Source organism: Schistocerca cancellata, chromosome 2 (assembly GCF_023864275.1).
Source record: "Schistocerca cancellata isolate TAMUIC-IGC-003103 chromosome 2, iqSchCanc2.1, whole genome shotgun sequence".
NCBI classification, from domain to species: domain Eukaryota; kingdom Metazoa; phylum Arthropoda; class Insecta; order Orthoptera; family Acrididae; genus Schistocerca; species Schistocerca cancellata.
This window is the reverse complement of record NC_064627.1, coordinates 1,098,186,310-1,098,200,023: the sequence shown is the minus strand read 5'-3', so window position 1 is coordinate 1,098,200,023 and position 13,714 is coordinate 1,098,186,310. Positions and strand designations below refer to the sequence as shown.

At 49.6% G+C, this 13,714-nt stretch overlaps 13 non-coding genes across 13 annotated transcripts; 7 read left to right on the top strand and 6 right to left on the bottom strand.

Moving 5' to 3' along the window:
- The first annotated feature begins 552 nt into the window (after window positions 1–552).
- Trnal-uaa (transfer RNA leucine (anticodon UAA)) lies at window positions 553–636 on the top strand. Its single transcript has one exon. It is a non-coding gene; the product is annotated as a tRNA-Leu (tRNA).
- A 1,219-nt stretch (window positions 637–1,855) lies between these two features.
- On the bottom strand, window positions 1,856–1,927 carry Trnag-ccc (transfer RNA glycine (anticodon CCC)). Its single transcript has one exon. It is a non-coding gene; the product is annotated as a tRNA-Gly (tRNA).
- Window positions 1,928–2,610: 683 nt separating this feature from the next.
- Window positions 2,611–2,694, top strand: Trnal-uaa (transfer RNA leucine (anticodon UAA)). Its single transcript has one exon. It is a non-coding gene; the product is annotated as a tRNA-Leu (tRNA).
- A 1,219-nt stretch (window positions 2,695–3,913) lies between these two features.
- Trnag-ccc (transfer RNA glycine (anticodon CCC)) lies at window positions 3,914–3,985 on the bottom strand. The gene has a single exon. It is a non-coding gene; the product is annotated as a tRNA-Gly (tRNA).
- Window positions 3,986–4,668: 683 nt separating this feature from the next.
- On the top strand, window positions 4,669–4,752 carry Trnal-uaa (transfer RNA leucine (anticodon UAA)). The gene has a single exon. It is a non-coding gene; the product is annotated as a tRNA-Leu (tRNA).
- A 1,219-nt stretch (window positions 4,753–5,971) lies between these two features.
- Window positions 5,972–6,043, bottom strand: Trnag-ccc (transfer RNA glycine (anticodon CCC)). The gene has a single exon. It is a non-coding gene; the product is annotated as a tRNA-Gly (tRNA).
- Window positions 6,044–6,726: 683 nt separating this feature from the next.
- Trnal-uaa (transfer RNA leucine (anticodon UAA)) lies at window positions 6,727–6,810 on the top strand. Its single transcript has one exon. It is a non-coding gene; the product is annotated as a tRNA-Leu (tRNA).
- A 1,106-nt stretch (window positions 6,811–7,916) lies between these two features.
- On the bottom strand, window positions 7,917–7,988 carry Trnag-ccc (transfer RNA glycine (anticodon CCC)). Its single transcript has one exon. It is a non-coding gene; the product is annotated as a tRNA-Gly (tRNA).
- A 683-nt stretch (window positions 7,989–8,671) lies between these two features.
- Trnal-uaa (transfer RNA leucine (anticodon UAA)) lies at window positions 8,672–8,755 on the top strand. Its single transcript has one exon. It is a non-coding gene; the product is annotated as a tRNA-Leu (tRNA).
- Window positions 8,756–9,974: 1,219 nt separating this feature from the next.
- Window positions 9,975–10,046, bottom strand: Trnag-ccc (transfer RNA glycine (anticodon CCC)). Its single transcript has one exon. It is a non-coding gene; the product is annotated as a tRNA-Gly (tRNA).
- A 683-nt stretch (window positions 10,047–10,729) lies between these two features.
- Trnal-uaa (transfer RNA leucine (anticodon UAA)) lies at window positions 10,730–10,813 on the top strand. The gene has a single exon. It is a non-coding gene; the product is annotated as a tRNA-Leu (tRNA).
- A 1,219-nt stretch (window positions 10,814–12,032) lies between these two features.
- On the bottom strand, window positions 12,033–12,104 carry Trnag-ccc (transfer RNA glycine (anticodon CCC)). The gene has a single exon. It is a non-coding gene; the product is annotated as a tRNA-Gly (tRNA).
- Window positions 12,105–12,787: 683 nt separating this feature from the next.
- Window positions 12,788–12,871, top strand: Trnal-uaa (transfer RNA leucine (anticodon UAA)). The gene has a single exon. It is a non-coding gene; the product is annotated as a tRNA-Leu (tRNA).
- Window positions 12,872–13,714: the final 843 nt, after the last annotated feature.

The following is a 13,714-nucleotide window of genomic DNA, read 5'->3' as shown; positions in this document are numbered from 1 at the left end:
GCTAGGGCGATGTAGCGTAACTAGAAGCAGAACTGACAGCCGTTGAAAAACTGCCATTTAATTTACAGCAGGGCGATAAAACAAATATCTAATGTGACGTACTTACTGATGATCCAGAGTCGATTCAGCATATGTGTGCCAATCCAGAAGTAGAAAGCACCTAAGTATCACAATATTAAGTTGGTTAGTTTGATGCTCGCCTGGAGCATATCATTAGCTTCCCCTGAGGGCGAAATGCACAGCGTAGCCGTTGCTAGGGAACGGCCTTTTCTGTCGTTTTTTGTTTTCTCTGCGCCAATGTGAATGTTGATAACTACAGTTCTGCTCGTTCCACTTACGACAGATGGCGACGGAAAACAATGGTGTAAGGCACCATATTTAAGCTGTGGTTCCCGAAAGTGAGGGTGGGGTGCAACCTCACATCTGACAACTCGTTTTAAATACTCTAAAACCAACGTATTTCATTCACACAAGAAAAAAACACGCTAAATTCGCCGTCAGGCTCTGGAGATATGCCTAGAAACGGCGGTAGTAGACACTTTGCACCCACACGTCAGATTGGCCGAGCGGTCTAAGGCGCCAGATTTAAGCTCTGGTTCCCTGAGGGCAGCGTGGGTTCGAACCCCACATTTGACAATGCATTTTAAATATTCCAAAACTACCAATTTCGTACATGCGGGAAGAACAGGTTCCACAGATACTACTAGAAACGGCAGTGACTATGGTGCTTGCCTTGCAAGTCTGATTGTCTGGCGGTCAGAAAGAATGGAAAGCTGTTAGGAGACATGGCTTTCAGCCACGAGGCCCGGATTCGATTCCTGGTAGCCGAACATCCTTTTGTTTGCTGAGTCTTATTATTCTCACGGCATTTACGATATCTTTGTGTTGTGGTTTTTGGGGTCCAAGCATCAGGCGAGCAAACGTGAACGAAAGCAGATATGTGTGTAAATGAGTGTCAGGGCAGTAATAAAGGTGGATGAGACGGTGGATCGGGTATTGGACTGCAGACGTGCCACATTGCGTAGCTCGAAAGCTGAGTAAGTTAGAGCGTCGTGCTGTGAACACAAATGCCACGTATTCGACCGCACCAAGTGCCATTTTATTTTTCTCCCCTAAAAGAGAATGCTTCCTCCAGCGAGACACTGCCAGGTAAATAACAAGCGATCTTCACAAGAAGTAAGATGTCTACACGTCGCGCGATACTGTCGCCAACGGCGATACCGCGCGTAGTGCAGCGGTTCTCGTCTGTTCACCGGCGTCAAGAATCGTTGGCCGTGGTTAGTATTTGGATGCGTTCTCGGCTGGGAACTCGACGTGCTGTTGGCGTCTTTCATTTTGCATTTTTCCTTCGGTTTCGTGGTTGCTTAGCGATAATGATGCGGTCCCACACGCTGACGCCACTCTTGCCTCTCGGTACACTAAGGGGCGAATCTGTGGCCACAATAAAATGAAAGGTTCTGTCGTGTGTTTGTCGTTTTTTGGTCTCTCCCAGTCGTTTCTCGAGCCTGCCCTCTACGTATATGCCCATTTCCAAGCGTCAGCTTTCGCGTCAGCCGAGCAATGAAAGGTTCTGTCTTGTGTTTGTCGTTTTTTGGTCTCTCCCAGTCGTTTCTCGCGCCTGCCCTCTACATATATGCCCATTTCCAAGCGTCAGCTTTCGCGTCAGCCGAGCAAAGTCGAGACAAGTCGACACATGGAGACACACGACGCTGAGAAACGAAACCGCAGACTAGCGCCCTGGCAGCACGGACTGAGACGAGGGGCGAAGGAAAACTATTCGTACCGCGACACTTCACAGTTTCGAAGATCGCGTTTCGGTACGTGGAATACCCGTAGAAGAAAAATGTACCTTTTGTGCGGTGGCCGGGAATCGAACCCGGATCAACTGCTTGGGAAGCAACCATGCTGACCGTTACACCACCACCGCGTTGTGCTGCGTCCCACCCACGCCCTGATATATCGGCTACCCTCCTGCCATCAGAGGCCGAAGGCGATGGCGCTGTAGGCGCTCAACGCCAGAGCGGGGGTGAGCACATCTGAACGCAGTGCGTAGGTGCTGCTAGGGCGATGTAGCGTAACTAGAAGCAGAACTGACAGCCGTTGAAAAACTGCCATTTAATTTACAGCAGGGCGATAAAACAAATATCTAATGTGACGTACTTACTGATGATCCAGAGTCGATTCAGCATATGTGTGCCAATCCAGAAGTAGAAAGCACCTAAGTATCACAATATTAAGTTGGTTAGTTTGATGCTCGCCTGGAGCATATCATTAGCTTCCCCTGAGGGCGAAATGCACAGCGTAGCCGTTGCTAGGGAACGGCCTTTTCTGTCGTTTTTTGTTTTCTCTGCGCCAATGTGAATGTTGATAACTACAGTTCTGCTCGTTCCACTTACGACAGATGGCGACGGAAAACAATGGTGTAAGGCACCATATTTAAGCTGTGGTTCCCGAAAGTGAGGGTGGGGTGCAACCTCACATCTGACAACTCGTTTTAAATACTCTAAAACCAACGTATTTCCTTCACACAAGAAAAAAACACGCTAACTTCGCCGTCAGGCTCTGGAGATATGCCTAGAAACGGCGGTAGTAGACACTTTGCGCCCACACGTCAGATTGGCCGAGCGGTCTAAGGCGCCAGATTTAAGCTCTGGTTCCCTGAGGGCAGCGTGGGTTCGAACCCCACATTTGACAATGCATTTTAAATATTCCAAAACTACCAATTTCGTACATGCGGGAAGAACAGGTTCCACAGATACTACTAGAAACGGCAGTGACTATGGTGCTTGCCTTGCAAGTCTGATTGTCTGGCGGTCAGAAAGAATGGAAAGCTGTTAGGAGACATGGCTTTCAGCCACGAGGCCCGGATTCGATTCCTGGTAGCCGAACATCCTTTTGTTTGCTGAGTCTTATTATTCTCACGGCATTTACGATATCTTTGTGTTGTGGTTTTTGGGGTCCAAGCATCAGGCGAGCAAACGTGAACGAAAGCAGATATGTGTGTAAATGAGTGTCAGGGCAGTAATAAAGGTGGATGAGACGGTGGATCGGGTATTGGACTGCAGACGTGCCACATTGCGTAGCTCGAAAGCTGAGTAAGTTAGAGCGTCGTGCTGTGAACACAAATGCCACGTATTCGACCGCACCAAGTGCCATTTTATTTTTCTCCCCTAAAAGAGAATGCTTCCTCCAGCGAGACACTGCCAGGTAAATAACAAGCGATCTTCACAAGAAGTAAGATGTCTACACGTCGCGCGATACTGTCGCCAACGGCGATACCGCGCGTAGTGCAGCGGTTCTCGTCTGTTCACCGGCGTCAAGAATCGTTGGCCGTGGTTAGTATTTGGATGCGTTCTCGGCTGGGAACTCGACGTGCTGTTGGCGTCTTTCATTTTGCATTTTTCCTTCGGTTTCGTGGTTGCTTAGCGATAATGATGCGGTCCCACACGCTGACGCCACTCTTGCCTCTCGGTACACTAAGGGGCGAATCTGTGGCCACAATAAAATGAAAGGTTCTGTCGTGTGTTTGTCGTTTTTTGGTCTCTCCCAGTCGTTTCTCGCGCCTGCCCTCTACGTATATGCCCATTTCCAAGCGTCAGCTTTCGCGTCAGCCGAGCAATGAAAGGTTCTGTCTTGTGTTTGTCGTTTTTTGGTCTCTCCCAGTCGTTTCTCGCGCCTGCCCTCTACATATATGCCCATTTCCAAGCGTCAGCTTTCGCGTCAGCCGAGCAAAGTCGAGACAAGTCGACACATGGAGACACACGACGCTGAGAAACGAAACCGCAGACTAGCGCCCTGGCAGCACGGACTGAGACGAGGGGCGAAGGAAAACTATTCGTACCGCGACACTTCACAGTTTCGAAGATCGCGTTTCGGTACGTGGAATACCCGTAGAAGAAAAATGTACCTTTTGTGCGGTGGCCGGGAATCGAACCCGGATCAACTGCTTGGGAAGCAACCATGCTGACCGTTACACCACCACCGCGTTGTGCTGCGTCCCACCCACGCCCTGATATATCGGCTACCCTCCTGCCATCAGAGGCCGAAGGCGATGGCGCTGTAGGCGCTCAACGCCAGAGCGGGGGTGAGCACATCTGAACGCAGTGCGTAGGTGCTGCTAGGGCGATGTAGCGTAACTAGAAGCAGAACTGACAGCCGTTGAAAAACTGCCATTTAATTTACAGCAGGGCGATAAAACAAATATCTAATGTGACGTACTTACTGATGATCCAGAGTCGATTCAGCATATGTGTGCCAATCCAGAAGTAGAAAGCACCTAAGTATCACAATATTAAGTTGGTTAGTTTGATGCTCGCCTGGAGCATATCATTAGCTTCCCCTGAGGGCGAAATGCACAGCGTAGCCGTTGCTAGGGAACGGCCTTTTCTGTCGTTTTTTGTTTTCTCTGCGCCAATGTGAATGTTGATAACTACAGTTCTGCTCGTTCCACTTACGACAGATGGCGACGGAAAACAATGGTGTAAGGCACCATATTTAAGCTGTGGTTCCCGAAAGTGAGGGTGGGGTGCAACCTCACATCTGACAACTCGTTTTAAATACTCTAAAACCAACGTATTTCCTTCACACAAGAAAAAAACACGCTAACTTCGCCGTCAGGCTCTGGAGATATGCCTAGAAACGGCGGTAGTAGACACTTTGCGCCCACACGTCAGATTGGCCGAGCGGTCTAAGGCGCCAGATTTAAGCTCTGGTTCCCTGAGGGCAGCGTGGGTTCGAACCCCACATTTGACAATGCATTTTAAATATTCCAAAACTACCAATTTCGTACATGCGGGAAGAACAGGTTCCACAGATACTACTAGAAACGGCAGTGACTATGGTGCTTGCCTTGCAAGTCTGATTGTCTGGCGGTCAGAAAGAATGGAAAGCTGTTAGGAGACATGGCTTTCAGCCACGAGGCCCGGATTCGATTCCTGGTAGCCGAACATCCTTTTGTTTGCTGAGTCTTATTATTCTCACGGCATTTACGATATCTTTGTGTTGTGGTTTTTGGGGTCCAAGCATCAGGCGAGCAAACGTGAACGAAAGCAGATATGTGTGTAAATGAGTGTCAGGGCAGTAATAAAGGTGGATGAGACGGTGGATCGGGTATTGGACTGCAGACGTGCCACATTGCGTAGCTCGAAAGCTGAGTAAGTTAGAGCGTCGTGCTGTGAACACAAATGCCACGTATTCGACCGCACCAAGTGCCATTTTATTTTTCTCCCCTAAAAGAGAATGCTTCCTCCAGCGAGACACTGCCAGGTAAATAACAAGCGATCTTCACAAGAAGTAAGATGTCTACACGTCGCGCGATACTGTCGCCAACGGCGATACCGCGCGTAGTGCAGCGGTTCTCGTCTGTTCACCGGCGTCAAGAATCGTTGGCCGTGGTTAGTATTTGGATGCGTTCTCGGCTGGGAACTCGACGTGCTGTTGGCGTCTTTCATTTTGCATTTTTCCTTCGGTTTCGTGGTTGCTTAGCGATAATGATGCGGTCCCACACGCTGACGCCACTCTTGCCTCTCGGTACACTAAGGGGCGAATCTGTGGCCACAATAAAATGAAAGGTTCTGTCGTGTGTTTGTCGTTTTTTGGTCTCTCCCAGTCGTTTCTCGAGCCTGCCCTCTACGTATATGCCCATTTCCAAGCGTCAGCTTTCGCGTCAGCCGAGCAATGAAAGGTTCTGTCTTGTGTTTGTCGTTTTTTGGTCTCTCCCAGTCGTTTCTCGCGCCTGCCCTCTACATATATGCCCATTTCCAAGCGTCAGCTTTCGCGTCAGCCGAGCAAAGTCGAGACAAGTCGACACATGGAGACACACGACGCTGAGAAACGAAACCGCAGACTAGCGCCCTGGCAGCACGGACTGAGACGAGGGGCGAAGGAAAACTATTCGTACCGCGACACTTCACAGTTTCGAAGATCGCGTTTCGGTACGTGGAATACCCGTAGAAGAAAAAAGTACCTTTTGTGCGGTGGCCGGGAATCGAACCCGGATCAACTGCTTGGGAAGCAACCATGCTGACCGTTACACCACCACCGCGTTGTGCTGCGTCCCACCCACGCCCTGATATATCGGCTACCCTCCTGCCATCAGAGGCCGAAGGCGATGGCGCTGTAGGCGCTCAACGCCAGAGCGGGGGTGAGCACATCTGAACGCAGTGCGTAGGTGCTGCTAGGGCGATGTAGCGTAACTAGAAGCAGAACTGACAGCCGTTGAAAAACTGCCATTTAATTTACAGCAGGGCGATAAAACAAATATCTAATGTGACGTACTTACTGATGATCCAGAGTCGATTCAGCATATGTGTGCCAATCCAGAAGTAGAAAGCACCTAAGTATCACAATATTAAGTTGGTTAGTTTGATGCTCGCCTGGAGCATATCATTAGCTTCCCCTGAGGGCGAAATGCACAGCGTAGCCGTTGCTAGGGAACGGCCTTTTCTGTCGTTTTTTGTTTTCTCTGCGCCAATGTGAATGTTGATAACTACAGTTCTGCTCGTTCCACTTACGACAGATGGCGACGGAAAACAATGGTGTAAGGCACCATATTTAAGCTGTGGTTCCCGAAAGTGAGGGTGGGGTGCAACCTCACATCTGACAACTCGTTTTAAATACTCTAAAACCAACGTATTTCCTTCACACAAGAAAAAAACACGCTAACTTCGCCGTCAGGCTCTGGAGATATGCCTAGAAACGGCGGTAGTAGACACTTTGCGCCCACACGTCAGATTGGCCGAGCGGTCTAAGGCGCCAGATTTAAGCTCTGGTTCCCTGAGGGCAGCGTGGGTTCGAACCCCACATTTGACAATGCATTTTAAATATTCCAAAACTACCAATTTCGTACATGCGGGAAGAACAGGTTCCACAGATACTACTAGAAACGGCAGTGACTATGGTGCTTGCCTTGCAAGTCTGATTGTCTGGCGGTCAGAAAGAATGGAAAGCTGTTAGGAGACATGGCTTTCAGCCACGAGGCCCGGATTCGATTCCTGGTAGCCGAACATCCTTTTGTTTGCTGAGTCTTATTATTCTCACGGCATTTACGATATCTTTGTGTTGTGGTTTTTGGGGTCCAAGCATCAGGCGAGCAAACGTGAACGAAAGCAGATATGTGTGTAAATGGGTGTCAGGGCAGTAATAAAGGTGGATGAGACGGTGGATCGGGTATTGGACTGCAGACGTGCCACATTGCGTAGCTCGAAAGCTGAGTAAGTTAGAGCGTCGTGCTGTGAACACAAATGCCACGTATTCGACCGCACCAAGTGCCATTTTATTTTTCTCCCCTAAAAGAGAATGCTTCCTCCAGCGAGACACTGCCAGGTAAATAACAAGCGATCTTCACAAGAAGTAAGATGTCTACACGTCGCGCGATACTGTCGCCAACGGCGATACCGCGCGTAGTGCAGCGGTTCTCGTCTGTTCACCGGCGTCAAGAATCGTTGGCCGTGGTTAGTATTTGGATGCGTTCTCGGCTGGGAACTCGACGTGCTGTTGGCGTCTTTCATTTTGCATTTTTCCTTCGGTTTCGTGGTTGCTTAGCGATAATGATGCGGTCCCACACGCTGACGCCACTCTTGCCTCTCGGTACACTAAGGGGCGAATCTGTGGCCACAATAAAATGAAAGGTTCTGTCGTGTGTTTGTCGTTTTTTGGTCTCTCCCAGTCGTTTCTCGCGCCTGCCCTCTACATATATGCCCATTTCCAAGCGTCAGCTTTCGCGTCAGCCGAGCAAAGTCGAGACAAGTCGACACATGGAGACACACGACGCTGAGAAACGAAACCGCAGACTAGCGCCCTGGCAGCACGGACTGAGACGAGGGGCGAAGGAAAACTATTCGTACCGCGACACTTCACAGTTTCGAAGATCGCGTTTCGGTACGTGGAATACCCGTAGAAGAAAAAAGTACCTTTTGTGCGGTGGCCGGGAATCGAACCCGGATCAACTGCTTGGGAAGCAACCATGCTGACCGTTACACCACCACCGCGTTGTGCTGCGTCCCACCCACGCCCTGATATATCGGCTACCCTCCTGCCATCAGAGGCCGAAGGCGATGGCGCTGTAGGCGCTCAACGCCAGAGCGGGGGTGAGCACATCTGAACGCAGTGCGTAGGTGCTGCTAGGGCGATGTAGCGTAACTAGAAGCAGAACTGACAGCCGTTGAAAAACTGCCATTTAATTTACAGCAGGGCGATAAAACAAATATCTAATGTGACGTACTTACTGATGATCCAGAGTCGATTCAGCATATGTGTGCCAATCCAGAAGTAGAAAGCACCTAAGTATCACAATATTAAGTTGGTTAGTTTGATGCTCGCCTGGAGCATATCATTAGCTTCCCCTGAGGGCGAAATGCACAGCGTAGCCGTTGCTAGGGAACGGCCTTTTCTGTCGTTTTTTGTTTTCTCTGCGCCAATGTGAATGTTGATAACTACAGTTCTGCTCGTTCCACTTACGACAGATGGCGACGGAAAACAATGGTGTAAGGCACCATATTTAAGCTGTGGTTCCCGAAAGTGAGGGTGGGGTGCAACCTCACATCTGACAACTCGTTTTAAATACTCTAAAACCAACGTATTTCCTTCACACAAGAAAAAAACACGCTAACTTCGCCGTCAGGCTCTGGAGATATGCCTAGAAACGGCGGTAGTAGACACTTTGCGCCCACACGTCAGATTGGCCGAGCGGTCTAAGGCGCCAGATTTAAGCTCTGGTTCCCTGAGGGCAGCGTGGGTTCGAACCCCACATTTGACAATGCATTTTAAATATTCCAAAACTACCAATTTCGTACATGCGGGAAGAACAGGTTCCACAGATACTACTAGAAACGGCAGTGACTATGGTGCTTGCCTTGCAAGTCTGATTGTCTGGCGGTCAGAAAGAATGGAAAGCTGTTAGGAGACATGGCTTTCAGCCACGAGGCCCGGATTCGATTCCTGGTAGCCGAACATCCTTTTGTTTGCTGAGTCTTATTATTCTCACGGCATTTACGATATCTTTGTGTTGTGGTTTTTGGGGTCCAAGCATCAGGCGAGCAAACGTGAACGAAAGCAGATATGTGTGTAAATGAGTGTCAGGGCAGTAATAAAGGTGGATGAGACGGTGGATCGGGTATTGGACTGCAGACGTGCCACATTGCGTAGCTCGAAAGCTGAGTAAGTTAGAGCGTCGTGCTGTGAACACAAATGCCACGTATTCGACCGCACCAAGTGCCATTTTATTTTTCTCCCCTAAAAGAGAATGCTTCCTCCAGCGAGACACTGCCAGGTAAATAACAAGCGATCTTCACAAGAAGTAAGATGTCTACACGTCGCGCGATACTGTCGCCAACGGCGATACCGCGCGTAGTGCAGCGGTTCTCGTCTGTTCACCGGCGTCAAGAATCGTTGGCCGTGGTTAGTATTTGGATGCGTTCTCGGCTGGGAACTCGACGTGCTGTTGGCGTCTTTCATTTTGCATTTTTCCTTCGGTTTCGTGGTTGCTTAGCGATAATGATGCGGTCCCACACGCTGACGCCACTCTTGCCTCTCGGTACACTAAGGGGCGAATCTGTGGCCACAATAAAATGAAAGGTTCTGTCGTGTGTTTGTCGTTTTTTGGTCTCTCCCAGTCGTTTCTCGAGCCTGCCCTCTACGTATATGCCCATTTCCAAGCGTCAGCTTTCGCGTCAGCCGAGCAATGAAAGGTTCTGTCTTGTGTTTGTCGTTTTTTGGTCTCTCCCAGTCGTTTCTCGCGCCTGCCCTCTACATATATGCCCATTTCCAAGCGTCAGCTTTCGCGTCAGCCGAGCAAAGTCGAAACAAGTCGACACATGGAGACACACGACGCTGAGAAACGAAACCGCAGACTAGCGCCCTGGCAGCACGGACTGAGACGAGGGGCGAAGGAAAACTATTCGTACCGCGACACTTCACAGTTTCGAAGATCGCGTTTCGGTACGTGGAATACCCGTAGAAGAAAAAAGTACCTTTTGTGCGGTGGCCGGGAATCGAACCCGGATCAACTGCTTGGGAAGCAACCATGCTGACCGTTACACCACCACCGCGTTGTGCTGCGTCCCACCCACGCCCTGATATATCGGCTACCCTCCTGCCATCAGAGGCCGAAGGCGATGGCGCTGTAGGCGCTCAACGCCAGAGCGGGGGTGAGCACATCTGAACGCAGTGCGTAGGTGCTGCTAGGGCGATGTAGCGTAACTAGAAGCAGAACTGACAGCCGTTGAAAAACTGCCATTTAATTTACAGCAGGGCGATAAAACAAATATCTAATGTGACGTACTTACTGATGATCCAGAGTCGATTCAGCATATGTGTGCCAATCCAGAAGTAGAAAGCACCTAAGTATCACAATATTAAGTTGGTTAGTTTGATGCTCGCCTGGAGCATATCATTAGCTTCCCCTGAGGGCGAAATGCACAGCGTAGCCGTTGCTAGGGAACGGCCTTTTCTGTCGTTTTTTGTTTTCTCTGCGCCAATGTGAATGTTGATAACTACAGTTCTGCTCGTTCCACTTACGACAGATGGCGACGGAAAACAATGGTGTAAGGCACCATATTTAAGCTGTGGTTCCCGAAAGTGAGGGTGGGGTGCAACCTCACATCTGACAACTCGTTTTAAATACTCTAAAACCAACGTATTTCCTTCACACAAGAAAAAAACACGCTAACTTCGCCGTCAGGCTCTGGAGATATGCCTAGAAACGGCGGTAGTAGACACTTTGCGCCCACACGTCAGATTGGCCGAGCGGTCTAAGGCGCCAGATTTAAGCTCTGGTTCCCTGAGGGCAGCGTGGGTTCGAACCCCACATTTGACAATGCATTTTAAATATTCCAAAACTACCAATTTCGTACATGCGGGAAGAACAGGTTCCACAGATACTACTAGAAACGGCAGTGACTATGGTGCTTGCCTTGCAAGTCTGATTGTCTGGCGGTCAGAAAGAATGGAAAGCTGTTAGGAGACATGGCTTTCAGCCACGAGGCCCGGATTCGATTCCTGGTAGCCGAACATCCTTTTGTTTGCTGAGTCTTATTATTCTCACGGCATTTACGATATCTTTGTGTTGTGGTTTTTGGGGTCCAAGCATCAGGCGAGCAAACGTGAACGAAAGCAGATATGTGTGTAAATGAGTGTCAGGGCAGTAATAAAGGTGGATGAGACGGTGGATCGGGTATTGGACTGCAGACGTGCCACATTGCGTAGCTCGAAAGCTGAGTAAGTTAGAGCGTCGTGCTGTGAACACAAATGCCACGTATTCGACCGCACCAAGTGCCATTTTATTTTTCTCCCCTAAAAGAGAATGCTTCCTCCAGCGAGACACTGCCAGGTAAATAACAAGCGATCTTCACAAGAAGTAAGATGTCTACACGTCGCGCGATACTGTCGCCAACGGCGATACCGCGCGTAGTGCAGCGGTTCTCGTCTGTTCACCGGCGTCAAGAATCGTTGGCCGTGGTTAGTATTTGGATGCGTTCTCGGCTGGGAACTCGACGTGCTGTTGGCGTCTTTCATTTTGCATTTTTCCTTCGGTTTCGTGGTTGCTTAGCGATAATGATGCGGTCCCACACGCTGACGCCACTCTTGCCTCTCGGTACACTAAGGGGCGAATCTGTGGCCACAATAAAATGAAAGGTTCTGTCGTGTGTTTGTCGTTTTTTGGTCTCTCCCAGTCGTTTCTCGAGCCTGCCCTCTACGTATATGCCCATTTCCAAGCGTCAGCTTTCGCGTCAGCCGAGCAATGAAAGGTTCTGTCTTGTGTTTGTCGTTTTTTGGTCTCTCCCAGTCGTTTCTCGCGCCTGCCCTCTACATATATGCCCATTTCCAAGCGTCAGCTTTCGCGTCAGCCGAGCAAAGTCGAAACAAGTCGACACATGGAGACACACGACGCTGAGAAACGAAACCGCAGACTAGCGCCCTGGCAGCACGGACTGAGACGAGGGGCGAAGGAAAACTATTCGTACCGCGACACTTCACAGTTTCGAAGATCGCGTTTCGGTACGTGGAATACCCGTAGAAGAAAAAAGTACCTTTTGTGCGGTGGCCGGGAATCGAACCCGGATCAACTGCTTGGGAAGCAACCATGCTGACCGTTACACCACCACCGCGTTGTGCTGCGTCCCACCCACGCCCTGATATATCGGCTACCCTCCTGCCATCAGAGGCCGAAGGCGATGGCGCTGTAGGCGCTCAACGCCAGAGCGGGGGTGAGCACATCTGAACGCAGTGCGTAGGTGCTGCTAGGGCGATGTAGCGTAACTAGAAGCAGAACTGACAGCCGTTGAAAAACTGCCATTTAATTTACAGCAGGGCGATAAAACAAATATCTAATGTGACGTACTTACTGATGATCCAGAGTCGATTCAGCATATGTGTGCCAATCCAGAAGTAGAAAGCACCTAAGTATCACAATATTAAGTTGGTTAGTTTGATGCTCGCCTGGAGCATATCATTAGCTTCCCCTGAGGGCGAAATGCACAGCGTAGCCGTTGCTAGGGAACGGCCTTTTCTGTCGTTTTTTGTTTTCTCTGCGCCAATGTGAATGTTGATAACTACAGTTCTGCTCGTTCCACTTACGACAGATGGCGACGGAAAACAATGGTGTAAGGCACCATATTTAAGCTGTGGTTCCCGAAAGTGAGGGTGGGGTGCAACCTCACATCTGACAACTCGTTTTAAATACTCTAAAACCAACGTATTTCCTTCACACAAGAAAAAAACACGCTAACTTCGCCGTCAGGCTCTGGAGATATGCCTAGAAACGGCGGTAGTAGACACTTTGCGCCCACACGTCAGATTGGCCGAGCGGTCTAAGGCGCCAGATTTAAGCTCTGGTTCCCTGAGGGCAGCGTGGGTTCGAACCCCACATTTGATAATGCATTTTAAATATTCCAAAACTACCAATTTCGTACATGCGGGAAGAACAGGTTCAACAGATACTACTAGAAACGGCAGTGACTATGGTGCTTGCCTTGCAAGTCTGATTGTCAGGCGGTCAGAAAGAATGGAAAGCTGTTAGGAGACATGGCTTTCAGCCACGAGGCCCGGATTCGATTCCTGGTAGCCGAACATCCTTTTGTTTGCTGAGTCTTATTATTCTCACGGCATTTACGATATCTTTGTGTTGTGGTTTTTGGGGTCCAAGCATCAGGCGAGCAAACGTGAACGAAAGCAGATATGTGTGTAAATGAGTGTCAGGGCAGTAATAAAGGTGGATGAGACGGTGGATCGGGTATTGGACTGCAGACGTGCCACATTGCGTAGCTCGAAAGCTGAGTAAGTTAGAGCGTCGTGCTGTGAACACAAATGCCACGTATTCGACCGCACCAAGTGCCATTTTATTTTTCTCCCCTAAAAGAGAATGCTTCCTCCAGCGAGACACTGCCAGGTAAATAACAAGCGATCTTCACAAGAAGTAAGATGTCTACACGTCGCGCGATACTGTCGCCAACGGCGATACCGCGCGTAGTGCAGCGGTTCTCGTCTGTTCACCGGCGTCAAGAATCGTTGGCCGTGGTTAGTATTTGGATGCGTTCTCGGCTGGGAACTCGACGTGCTGTTGGCGTCTTTCATTTTGCATTTTTCCTTCGGTTTCGTGGTTGCTTAGCGATAATGATGCGGTCCCACACGCTGACGCCACTCTTGCCTCTCGGTACACTAAGGGGCGAATCTGTGGCCACAATAAAATGAAAGGTTCTGTCGTGTGTTTGTCGTTTTT